The 13963-nt window shown below is 43.3% G+C and overlaps 1 non-coding gene across 1 annotated transcript; it reads left to right on the top strand.

Annotated features, from left to right (window-relative positions):
- Positions 1-1791: 1791 nt before the first annotated feature.
- On the top strand, positions 1792-1929 carry LOC114816668. Its single transcript, XR_003764469.1, has one exon. It is a non-coding gene; the product is annotated as a small nucleolar RNA SNORA7 (small nucleolar RNA).
- Positions 1930-13963: the final 12034 nt, after the last annotated feature.

Raw genomic sequence — 13963 nt, 5'->3', positions numbered from 1 at the left:
GTCTCAACTATTCTCCAGCTACTATAAACACAACCTCTTACTCTTCAGGAACAATTTCAAATATTCTGAACTTTTTTTCCTGGTGTTAGATAAAGAACACAGATGGGTCACTTTGGGTTCTCTCTTATCTTTTGTTTATCGCTAATCATTATCAATGAAGTGGAATGGGAGGCCTTTCTTTCCACTTCTATCTTCATCCTTCCTTTCCCTAATTCTTGCTCCTGTTGGTGCCACACTCTCTACCACATACTCTGGGTAGGATCTTCTTGTCATTGCCATTTGCCACAGCTCCACAGGCATTTCCCCAATCTGGACCATTCAGGGTTCACTCAAAGACCAATGTGTGTGCATGAGTGAGGATAAGCACCCAAGCATATTTAAGAATACATAAAGTGAATCCAGTTTTTCAAGTGAAAAAGTGTTTGGGTGACCTCAATTAGTTGGAAATCTAATATGCTTTTTCCTGTGTAAAATAAAGTTCCCTTTACACAAATTAGCTTTCTATTGACTTTTCTCAGAGAGCATAAAGAAGACCCATACTGGAAAGACCTGAAATTAAAAGACCACACAGAAGTGTAACTCACATGAAATACTATTAGGTCAAGAGTAGAAGGAATGTAATGTTTTTAACACCCCCTCTCCCATTAAAACATACCCCGAGGCCAGAGTATTAAAATCAAGTTTGATAATCAAATATTGTACACTTTCTTCAAATTGGGGCAATAAAGTGGTATAAAGCAATTATCTAAATAAAACCACAATTTTTGTCTCAATTTAGCTATCATTGAAATGAGCTTTCCCCCTGCAGTTGAGAGATCGTGTAAATGTAATTATATACTCTTGAGCCTTAGAACAGAAAGGCCTGTTTTCTACTTGAGTCAAACTTGTCTATGGTTTAAGTAAAAAATTACTGGACAAGATTCAGCCTCATTACTGGGGTTCACTGACACAATCACATAACTCTTATATGCACCTCAAGGAAACATTCAAAAAACATTCATATATGCAGCTACTTTCCCCATTCCAAAACCCTCCTAAAATCATATTCCTGCTAGGAAGTCATCCCTGATTAACCCCTTCAACTGCCCACCATACCTCCCTTTCCCCCCCTGCCACTTTTTTATTGTATTTGTTAAGTGCTTACTCTGTACTAATAATTGGAGTAGATACAAGCTAATCAGTTTGGGCACCGTCTGTGTCATCCATGTCCGGCATGGCATTCACACTCTCAATCCCCATTTTGCAGGTAAGGTGAGTGAGGCCTAGAGAAGTGAAGTGACTTGCCCAAGGTCACAAAGGAGACAAGTGGTGGAGCTGGGATTAAAACCCAGGTCCTTCCGACTCCCAGATCCAGGCTGTCCACTAAGCCATGCTGCTTCTCTACTCGACTCCACTCCATCATCTAAACACTTGAGGTCTCACCCTCTATACACTTAGATATTTGCCTGCTACCTCCACCCTTATAGTTCATGCACAAGAATATACATATAGCTTTATACTCAGATGATTTCCGCAAACTGTTATTTACTTTCAAGTGTTTATCTTTCACTGAATTGTAATCTCTCTGAAGGGAGGAATCATGTCTAATAACTGTATGCTAGCAGATATCCTTCCAACAGAAATTTAAGCTCTTTAGATCATAAGCTCACTGTCAGGCAGAAAACAAGGCTGCCAGCTCTATTATGTTGTGCTCTCCCAAGCACTAGTTCAGTGCTCTGCACACAGTAAGCACTCAATAAATAAGATTGGTTGATTGATCGATTTTTTTAAGAACAATGTGACTAGAAAAAGCCCCTCTCAGGGTCACACCTGGAGAGTTTCCAGTACTCCACCAGTCTCAGTTATGGGAGGGAGAGTCAAGCAGAGGAATACCCATTCCATTCCTAGCTTGGCCAGTGGCTAGCGAGTGGAAGACAGTCTGCTACAAGGCATAAGTCACCTGTGCTGTGCAGCAGCGGCATGGGAGAGAGTTGAGGGCAGAGACTCAAGTTTACTGCAGCGTGGCTCAGTGGAAAGAGCATGAGCTTGGGAGGCAGAGGTCATAAATTCTAATCCCAGCTCCGCCGCTTGTCAGCTACGCAACTTTAGGCAAGTCACAACTTCTCTGGCCCTCAGTTATCTCATCTGTAAAATGGAGATCAACACTGTGAGCCCCATGTGGGACAACCTGATCATCTTGTATGCCCCCCAGCGCTTAGAACAATGCTTTGCACATAGTAAGCACTTAACAAATGCCATTATTATTATTATTACTGCACAGAAGGAGGCAATGGTAAACCAATTCTGTATTTTTACCAAGAAAACTCTATAGGTACACTAGTAGAATTATTGCAGATGGAGAGCAGGGCATTCTGGGAGACATATGTCCGTGGTGTCGCTATGGGTCAGAAACGACTCAACGGTGTAAGACTAAACAACTCTCCTAGCATTCTGCCTCTTAGCATTGCATGCTAAGTCTCTTAGCATTCTACCTTGCATTCTGCTTAGCATTCTGCCTAGTACTCAAATATTATTGATTGATTGATTGATAAGTATGTTGCACCACATTCTTGGAAAAATCTCTGGCCCAAATATCAAATAACATCTAGAAAAGGTCATTTAATTGGTCTTATGACTCAGCTAACACACAAAAAAATGTTCTCCATCCACTTTCACAGAGAAAAGATGATTGTATTCCACCCTGGATTTATGAAAGCCCTCTCCCTACAGGAGCTTGAAGCAACTTACAAAATAGCTGACCAAATGAATGGAATCTGTCGAAAAGCCTAGTCCAGAGGCATGTTCTTCCACTGACAAAAAAAGATTTAATCTAAGATATTAAAAATTGTTCCCTTGTGAAACATGAACAAACTGCACTGTGAAATACGAACAGCATCATATATAGATCTATACCTCTCAAGAGAATAACAGCTGTCTTCTGTGCTTCTTTGTCCAAGAAACTTGCATAAAAAATTAGAAATCTCCTGCAATAATTAATAATAATAAGTGCAAGCACTTATCTAAGAGCTGAGGTAGATAAAAGAAAATCAGATAATCATATTCCAGTGTCATGAGCCCAGCCTCTGTATAATGTTCCCAAACAGACAGGAGTTACACCAGATTGGATATGGATAGATAGGCCCTCAAAAGGACAATCACTATCTTTGGGGTCTCAAATTTGACCAGAAACATAACCCACCTACTTATGGCCCCAAATGTTTGAAAGCTCTTAGCTGTCATCCTCAGGCCCTGTGCTTCTCAGAGTGATGAATGCTGATGAAGAGAAGAAAGACTCCACAAAATTTGCAAAATGCATTTATATGATGCCAACATTTAATTGATCAATTAAATAGCATTTACCGAATTCTTCCTGTGAGCAGAGAATACAGATCATCAAAAGGTATTTCACTGCCTGCTTTGTCAGTGATACTGAAATGGTGGACAAAGTTCACTGGACCATATAGAATTAGAAAGTTAAAAAATAGTGATCTACACCTAATCAACACCTGTTCAGCATGTACATCAAACATCAGTTGGTAAATTATCTTCTACCTATGGAAGGAGAAAAGCATTATGAAAGCTCCTTATATGAGCTGTGTCATGTCTTCATTTGACTGAGGCATTCAAGGGACTTAAGGATGACTACAATTCTGCAAATGTGAAAAGTGATGTCCATGGCCCAGTTGAAAGAACATGGGCCTGTGGTGAGCTCATGAGAGCCATTTTGTTAGCTAGGGATTCATTTTGCAAGTGGCTGTTTTTGAATCTGTGAACAACAACATGGAGGAATGAACTCAAGATGGATCTATGCTGCTCTGTTGCAGGGTCAATCGTTGCCACAGGGTGAGCACGGAGGGAGGTGTAGCCTTCTCTCCCTGCTTTACCCATTAATGGGCTTGATGCAAATCAACAACCACCACGATGCCCTAGGCAACAAAACAGAAAAAGCATGAATCCAGAGGCAGAGGCAGATAAAAGACAGTTGCCTTGAGTCAGTGCCTACGGGGCTCCCCTGCTGTTGCCACCACTGCGGGAGGCGAGTCACCATCGCGAACCAGCATGGCCACCATGAACCAGCTAAAGCTCGCACCAGGGGTCCACACCATCACTCTTGGCCATTACAAAATAGCACGGCCCCCACAAACCACTAAGAATCGCATCGGGTGCTCCCTGATGCAAGGCAGAGTGGCCCCCGCAAACCGTGAATTGCTATGACCGGCGTCAGGTTTTCACACCACAGCCACAGTAAGGCAATGCGCTCGCCACATGGCCCAATTCCTCAGATTCCTCTGACTTGGAATCATCTCTACCAACTGGGGGCAAACTGTCAGAAAGGTAGCAAAATCTGTTGTGTGGGTGTGGGTGTGGGTGTGTTTCTCCATTTAATTAAGCCAAGAACTGAATAAAGGTCTCCCCTATACATAATGATTTGGATTTATATTGAATTTTTCAGAGTGCTGGGTCTAGGAAACTCCTGGTCATAACATCTGATTAGGATCTGACTCAGACATACTGGACCAGTTAGGATACTCCTGATCATTAGGTCTGTTAGGATAGTACCCTCTCAAAGGTCAGCCATGACCTCCTTCTTGCCAAATCCAATGGCTCCTACTCTATTCTAATCCTCCTCGATTTCTTAGTTGCCGTTGATACTGTAGACCATCCCCTTCTCTTCACACTTTATCTCACCTTGACTTCACGGACTCCATCCTCTCCTCGTTCTCCTCTTATCTTTCTGGACATTCATTCTCGATCTCCTTCGTAGGCTCCTCCTCCCCCTCCTATCCCCTAACTGTAGGGGTTCCTCAAGGGTCAATTCTTGGCCCTCTTCTGTTCTCCATCTATACTCACTCCCTTGATGAACTCATTCACTCCCACGGTTTCAAGTATCGTCTCTACACAGATGACACCCAAATCTTCACCTCCTCCCCTGTTCTCTCCTCCTCCCTCCAAGCTCATATCTCCTCCTGCCTCCAGGACATCTCCACCTGGATGTCTGCCCACCACCTAAAACTCAACATGTCCAAAACTGAGCTCCTTATCTTCCCTCCCAAACCCTGTCCTCTCCTTGACTTCCTGTCACTGTGGATGGCACAACCATCCTTCCCGTATCACAAGCCCGTAACCTTGGTGTCGTCCTTGACTCAGCTCTCTTTTTCACCCCACACATCCAATCCATCACCAACACCTGCCGTCTCACCTGCACAATATCGCCAAGGTCAGCCCTTTTCTCTCCATCCACACAACTATCAGGCTGGTACAATCTCTCATAATATCCCGACTGGATTATTGTGTCAGTCTCCTCTCAGATCTCCCGTCCTCCTGCCTCTCCCCACTCCAGTCTATTCTTCATTCTGCTGCCTGGATCATCTTCCTACAGAAACGCTCTGGAAATGTCACTCCCCTCCTCAAAAACCTCTAGTGGTTGCCTATCAACCTTTGCATGAAACAAAACCTCCTTACTCTTGGCTTCAAAACTCTCCATCACCTTGCCCCTTCCTACCTCACCTCCCTTCTCCCTTTCTACTGCCCACACCGTATACTCTGCTCCTCTGCCACTCACCTCCTAATGGTCCCCTGTTCATGCCTGTCCTGCTGTTGACCCCTGCCTATGTCCTACTGCTGTCCTGAAATGTCCTCCCTCCTCACATCCACCAAACCAGCTCTTTTCTCCTCTTCAAAGCCCGTCTGAGAGATCACGTCCTCCAGGAGGCCTTCCCAGATTGAGCCCCCCTTCACTCTTCTCCCCCTTCCTCCCCAACCTTCTGCTCTTCCTCCTTCCCCTCCCTCAGCACTGTGCTTATTTCTATATACTATTTATTACCCTATTTATTTTGTTAATAAGGTGTTTTATCTCCTTGAATCTATTTATCTTGATGATATTGTCTTGTTTTTGTTTTGTTCTGTTCTGCTTTGCTGTCTCTCTCCCCGGGTAGACTGTGAACCCATCATTGGGCAGGGATTGTCTCTATCTGTTGAAGAATTATACATTCTAAATGCTTAGTACAGTGTTCTGCACATAGTAAACGCTCAATAAATACGAATGAATGAATGAATGAATGAATGAATGAATGAATGAATGAATAGTGGGCTTTCTCAACTCAGGAGGAGGGGCTGGTTTGGAACTCATCCAGCAAGACCTAGGGCTTTCCCAGCTCAGGAGGAAGGAATGGTCCAGGAACCCATAGAGGAAGGTCTGAGGCTCGTGACACACAAATTGATGACAAGGAAAGTTTTCACTTAGTACTTGTCTTGAGTGACTGAGAGTAGGGGAAGGTGAATTCCCAGAGACGTGTTCATGACAGGGCCTGTGAATCAGAGGACCTAAATTCTTACCCTGGCTCCACCACTTGCTTGCTGGGTGACCTTGGCAAGTCACTTAACTCTAGAGAGTGGAGAAGCAGCATGGCTCAGTGGAAAAAGCACGGGCTTGGGAGTCAGAGGTCATGGGTTGTAATCCCGACTCCGCCACTTGTCTGCTGTGTGACTTTGGGCAAGTCACTTAACTCCTCTGTGCCTCATCTGTAAAATGGGGATTAAGACTATTAGCCCCACATGGGACAACCTGATTACCTTGAATCTACCTCAGTGCTTAGAACAGTGCTTGACACATAGTAAGCGCTTAACAAATACTATCATCATTATTATTAGACTGCAAACTTATTGTGCTTAGGGAATGTGTCTGTTAATTGTTATAGTGTACTTTCCCAAGCTCTTAGTACAAAGCTCTGCACACAGTAAGTGCTTAATGATATGAATGAATGAATGAACTGCTCTGTGCCTCTGTTTCCTCATCTGTACATGGCGATTAAATACCTGTCTCCTTCTTGCTTACACTGTGCCCTAGCTGAAGTACAGGGGCTGTGTCTGGCTGATTAACTTGAGTCAACCCCAGCTCTCAGTACAATGCTCGGGACACTAAGTCAGCTCTTAACACCAGTATTATTTAACTTCTCTTGAGCAATACAGGGAATAAATAGGACAAGTCACCTGGTTTCAGTGCTCAAGTTATTGCCGCTCTCTTCCCTTCCCTTACTGTGAGCCCTATTTGGAGGGAACAGTTCATTTTAAACCTAAATTATCCTATAGCTGCAATAAATACTACTGAATGAATGAATTAGAGTATAAATCCCTAGAGACAGGACCCAATAAATCAACAGTATTTCTTGACCACCTACCTACTTGGGAGAAGACAGTAGTTAATAAACATACGTGGTTCGTGCCATAAGGAGTTTACAATATAGCCTGAAAGACTAACACCAGCAGATGAACTCTCCAAGGAAATGAGTATTGTCTTTCTTGTAATGTGTAATATCCAGTACAATATTCCGGCATGACAGACACTCAAAACATCAATCGATTAATAGTATTTACAGAGCACTTATTTTGTGCAGAGCACTGCACTAAGCACTTGGGAAAATACCACAGAGTTAGTCAACTTAATCCCTGTCCTCATGAAACACACAGTCTGATGTGGGAGACATATTAAAATAAAATACACATAAGAGCAGTGTGGTGATGCAGAAGGGAGAGTAGTCATTCAATTGTATTTATGAAGTGCTTACTGTGTGCAGAACACTGTACTAAGCTCTTGGGAAAGTAGAATACAACCAGAGAAAAAACAGTGACATTTCCTGCCCACAACAAGCTCATTGTCTGGGGTGTGGGGCGGAGGGGCGAGAGGGAGTGGGGTGGGGCAGAGAGGCGGAAGACAGAAATCAAAACAAATAAATAAAATTACAGATATATACATAATTCTAGTGGGATGGGAGTGGGGGCAAGAGCAAAGGGAGCAAGTCAGGGCAATGCAGAAGGGAGTGGGAGACGAAGAAAAGTGGGGCTTAATCTGGAAGGCCTCTTGGAGGAGATATGTCTTCAATAAGGCTTACGGGGTTCTTGTGGAGAGGGGTAACTGTCTGTCGGGTTTGAGGAGGGAGGGCATTCCAGGCCAGAGAGAGGCAGGATGTGGGCCAGGGGTTGGTGGCAAGACAGGAGAGATCAAGACACAATGAGAAGGTTAGCACTAGAGGAGTGATGTAAGCAATCAGGGTTGTAGAAGGAGAGAAGAGAGGTGCGGTAGGAAGGAGCAAGGTGATGGAGTGCCATAAAGCCAATGATGAGGAGTCTTTGATTGATAAGGTGGTGGAAGTGCTTAGGCATAAAATATGTAGGTTGATTGAATGAGAAATCTGATGAATCAAAAATAAGAGTTCGGACACTTTACCACTTTTGAAAAATGAAGGCAATTGGAAGACAGTTTCACAGCATACAGTGGTACCCAAAAGTAGAACTTTAGGTGGATATTATAGGCACATAGCTACAAAGGGCCCAGCACTGATGTTTTTGCCAGTCACTTGAATGGTTGGGCTGCCTTTAGAGTCAGAGGGGGCTTTGGGTTAGCACTTTTAAGCTGTGAGAATCAGGAAAGTCTAGGATAGCGTTGCTTCTATTGCTCCCTAGCAGAGACCAGAACCGAACAGATGTCAGAGTTTGATTGACAGGCAGCTACTGGTTATATTCACAATTTATCCCATTCAATAGGGTGTTTCCAAGGGAAGAGCAGATGGTTAATGGGCTCTGATTTATTTGCATATCATTTCCATTCCAATTTTACTGATGCTCTGTTTGATACATGGTCCTCTATTTGAAGTTGTCCAACTGTTCTGACTTAGTAACTCAACCAGGAAAGAGCCGAGGGATTGAGGAATGGATGTAAATTTATTTGGGCACGTGTGTGTGTGGAAGATGCATACTGCTATGGAAAAGAGTAGGTGAAAGAAATCCCTGATGTGGAGGAGTAGAAGAAAGGAACGGCACAGATATTCATAGACATATTGCTGACTGCAGTCCTATAAGAGCAAGGAATCTTATTCTATGCAAGAAACAATATGAATAACGCATGGACAACTTTGGGATGTTCTGAGTCACTGGTAGCTAATTGGATATTTGTTAAACACTTATATTGAGCCAAACACATTTTAAGCACTACGGTTTTTGTGGTCTTATGCTGTTGATTCGTGTCTGACCCATAGCAATGCCACAGAGACATCTCTCCCAGAAAGTCTCACTTCCATCTGCAAATGTTCTGGTAGTGTATCCATAGATTTTTCTTGGTAAAAATACACAAGTGGTTTACTGTTGTCTCCTTCCACGCAGTAAACAAGTCTCTGCCCTCGACTTTCTGCCATGCCGCTGCTACCCAGCACAGGTGAGTTTTGACTGTAGCAGATTGTCTTCCATTGCCCAAGCTAGGAATGGAATGGATTTGCCTCTGTTTGACTTTCCCTCCTATAGTCATGACTGGTAGAATACTGGATGGTACTGATGCCTTTTGATGGGATTGATGCCTACTTGTTTTGTTTTGATGTCTTTCTTAAATGTTGGTATTTGTTAAGCGCTTCCTATGTGCCGAGCACTGTTCTAAGCGCTGGGGTAGACACAGGGGAATCAGGATGTCCCACGTGGGGCTCACAGTCTTAATCCCCATTTTACAGATGAGGTAACTGAGGCACAGAGAAGTTAAGTGACTTGCCCACAGTCACACAGCTGACAAGTGGCAGAGCTGGGATTTGAACTCATGACCTCTGACTCCAAAGCCCGTGCTCTTTCCACTGAGCCACGCTGCTTCTCTCCCCTTTTAGACTGTGAGCCCACTGTTGGGCAGGGACTGTCTCTATCTGTTGCCGAATTGTACATTCCAAGTGCTTAGTACTGTGGTGTGCAAGCAGTATGCACTCAATAAATATGATTGAATGAATGGAAACTCTTGAGGTTTGACTCTGAGAGAGGAGGCACTAGGGTAGATGCAATATGTAGATAGATGCAATATAACCAGATCAGACACCATCCTTGTTCCATTCGAAGCTCACAATCAGTGTAGGAGAAAGAAAGGTATTGAATCCCCATTTTGAAATAAGGGAATTGAGTCATCTAGAAGTTAAGTGACTTACCCAAGGTCACACAGCAGGCAAGTGGCAGAGCAGGGATCAGAACCCGGGCCCTCTGAATCCCAGCTGGTGCCCTTTCCATCAGACTTTGCTGCTTCTCACCTCTTAGCTGATTCCATCAAGAAGAGTTAAAATAAATGATCAGTGATTGAGGAACTACTTAACAGCAAAATAAGCATGGCGCGATCACCATTGTGCAAGTTTTTCATGATTCTGGGAAGAAGATAACCTGTAATTCTGTTAAAATTTTAGGATTCTATTCCTAGGTCAAACATTGTTGACATGTCTATTCATACGCACAGGTCGTCTTTAGGTAGAAACATATATATATATTTATCTACCTATCTATATGTCCATATATATGTTAAACTGGTGTCTTTGCCTTATCATTTATTTTACCTGAGTGGTCATTATTCTCAAAAGAAACTAAAAACAAACTTTTAACTATACATTGTAACAATAACTGTATTTTGAACTGACTGGCAATTTATAGTAGTCTGTATAATGTATAGATGGCATAAGAGTCTGGGCTTTTTGTTTATTTGTTTAAATCACTTATGACCTTTTCGCTAACTAGAGCTAAGGATTGTTTGAGCCTTGGCCTATCACCCTTGGTTGTCAATTGGGCAGCTTTTGGAAGTTGCATTAAATGTTTTTGGCCCTGGATAAGTTATCGTTCCATTGTAGTAAAATGGAGTCTTCCAATGTCCCTTCCAGAACCAGTGTTTATTGAGCGCTTACTATGTGCAGAGCACTGTACTAAGCGCTTGGAATGTACAAATCGGTAACAGATAGAGACAGTCCCTGCTCTCTGATGGCTTACAGTCTAATCGGGGGAGACAGGGAGTAGACAAGAACAATAGCAATAAATAGAATCAAGGGGATGAACATCTCATTAAAACAATAGCAAATAAATAGAATCAAGGTGATGTACATTTCATTAACAAAATGAATAGGGTAATGAAAATATATACAGTTGAGCAGATGAGTACAGTGCTGAGGGGATGGAAAGGGAGAGGGGCAGGAGCAGAGGGAAATGGAGGGAAAAGAGGGTTTAGCTGAGGAGAGGTGAAGGGGGGTGGTAGAGGGAGTAGAGGAAGAAGGGGAGCTCAGTCTGGGAAGGCCTCTTGGAGGAGGTGAGCTGTAAGTAGGGTTTTGAAGAGAACTAGTTTGGCGGAGGTGAGGAGGGAGGGCATTCCAGGACCGCGGGAGGGCATGGCCCAGGGGTCGACGGCAGGATAGGTGAGAATGGGGGACGGTGAGGAGGTGGGCGGCAGAGGAGTGGAGCGTGCGGGGTGGGCAGTGGAAAGAGAGAAGGGAGGAGAGGTAGCAGGGGGCAAGGTGATGGAGAGCCTTGAAGCCTAGAGTGAGAAGTTTTTGTTTTGCACGGAGGTTGATAGGCAACCACTGGAGGTTTTTAAGAAGGGGAATGACATGCCCAGAGCATTTCTGCAGGAAGATGAGACGGGCAGCGGAGTGAAGAATAGACTAGAGCGGGGAGAGAGAGGAGGAAGGGAGATCAGAGAGCAGGCTGACATAATAATCCAGTCAGGAGCTTATGAGAGCTTGTACCAGTAAGATAGCCATTTGGATGGAAAGCAAAGGGCAGATCTTGGAGATATTGTAAAGGTGAGACTAGCAGGCATTGGTGAAGGATTGGATGTGTGGGCTGAATGAGAGAGCTGAGGCAAGGATGACATTAAGGTTGTGGGCTTGAGAGACGGGAAGGATGGTTGTACCATCCACAGTGACAGGGAAGTCAGGAATAGGACAGAGCTTGAGAGGGAAGATAAGGAGCTCAGTTTTGGACATGTTGAGTTTTAGGTGGCAGGCAGACATCCAGGTAGAGACGTCTGGGAGGCAGGAGGAGATATGAGCCTGAAGGGAGGTGGAGAGGACAGGGACAGAGATGTAGATCTGTGTGTCAGCTCGGGTGCTGACAGAACAGGCTATTTTCAAACCACAGTCGAGGGAAGACTTGGACTAAGGAGCCATTTATCAGACCAAAGCCATTGCTGAGCAACTGAATTTAAGCCCCAGCCATCTGGATTGGTCACCTCAATGGCACATCGACTGCCTCTTTAGGAATCTAAATTCAGTGACTGCATCACTCTAGAGGCTGTTAGCAACCCTCTCTTCAATGATATCAACTGGAATGAAGGGAGCAGGGGGCAAAGCTGACTGCTAGATCCCATTCTACCACTGGAATGTAATGTCATTCCTTTTTTAGGTTTTCACACTTGCTAGTAAGCTGCCTCTATGACCAGGTCCATTAGTGTCTCTGAGATGTGCAGTTGGAGGTTGGGGGGTTGACTCTGGTGGAAGCAGTTGTCATTTTCTACCTGTTGTAGTAACCATCCAATTTAGGTGGAATAGTTAGAAGGGGGCAAAAGGCTGGTCTTCTTCCCTAGGTCAGTCAATCATATTTATTGAACACTTTGTGCAAAACTCTGTACTAAGTGCTTGGGAGAGTACGATATAAAAATGAATTGACAAATTCCTGGCTCTCTTCTGGGCTGAGAGGGCCTTTTGGTGCCCCCTGGACTGCAACAGAAGAACATTCGAGTACAGTATTGAGTCCAGTGTTTGAATCCAAGAAGGCATCCTAGTGCTAAGTTATGGATGAGGTGTTAAATATTCACTCATTTTTTACACTCCATTTCATGTTAAAGGTAACTATTCAGAATGTGAATCTACAGGCTTATTTCTTTTTCAAACTGCATAACTGTGTGCATCTATTTAATTCTTTAGCAAATAAAATCCTAATGAGAAACGTTGAAACTACCTGAGCAAAATAGAGCCAAAAAGTCTAGAGCCATGGAGAAAAGAGTCTTGTTATGGTTTGTCGGGAACTGGACAACACTTATTTCACTTTACAAAAATGGGTTTTAAATTTCTATCTAGGCGTAGCACTCTTGAGCCCTGATTTCTTCTAAGGTTCTCTGCACTGCCTTTTTACAGTTACAAATCGGGCAGACCCTAAAGTCTCTGTCCCACGTGGGAGCAGTGAGCAACTGCAGAGACATTTTTTAAATCTTGCTTCTGGTTTTATACTGTTTAACACCAACTGTTGTACAAGTATTTTATGCAATCTCAGTCCAGCTCAGATCTGGGAAGCCTGCAGTCCTAGAAGTCTTTTCAGGAGAAGCTGTTTTCGATGACTGAAACTTTAGCCGCTATTGCATACTGATCTTGCCTGAGCTCTAAGATTGCTCTGTTATTTCCCTCCTGAGAATTCAATGGATTTGGTTCAAGCACCATTGAACGTGATGCTATATTAATTGCCCTGGAGGGTAGCAAGGCCTTTGAACTGTGGCTGTGAGTGATATTTTGCTGTAAGACATGTGTCAGCACTTGGCTGGTTAACTCTGGAGCTGGGTTGCACAGCATGCTGGGACCAAGTATCTGGAAAACTACTTTGCATCCTAATCTTACATCTGTTTTCCATCATGCTGGGAGATTGACTGGTCGTTCTATCAGAGAAGTGTCATTCTGGACTAGTCAGCTCTCTCAGTAAAAATATTGTACTGTCAAAGGATATTAAGAATTTTCCATCATCTCTCCTACTTTCTCAAACCACCTGGCACTGAGTTGATTGGGTGATGCAATGGATTAATTCTTCGGTCTTTCACCTTTGGAAGAATTGTCTATGCATAAGAATTGTGACAGCATTATGACCTACCAACTCAAAGCTGGCAAAGCATATAAAATTGTCCAAAAATATAAATATATAATATATAAATTAAATATATGATATAGACAAATAGCATCTAGAAATCTATATATATTGTACACTATATTCATCTATATCTATAAATATATGCTATCCTCAGACTGTAAAAAACAGTTGAACTGGAACCATCACTCCATGACTACTGTGTGTTCCACAGAACCCTCTGGAAGAGTTGATGCTTTAAGAGAAATGAATAATTATACTTTGGTTTTATAAAACACCTTTATTCAAGGGACCACAAAGCCCTTCACCAATATATTATTTCTTTCCCAGCTTCCTAGCGAAGGAGATAGGAGACAGGGAT

This window comes from Ornithorhynchus anatinus, chromosome 1, assembly GCF_004115215.2.
Source record: "Ornithorhynchus anatinus isolate Pmale09 chromosome 1, mOrnAna1.pri.v4, whole genome shotgun sequence".
NCBI lineage: Eukaryota > Metazoa > Chordata > Mammalia > Monotremata > Ornithorhynchidae > Ornithorhynchus > Ornithorhynchus anatinus.
The sequence above is the reverse complement of the archived record's forward strand: the minus strand, read 5'-3'. Positions and strand labels throughout refer to the sequence as shown.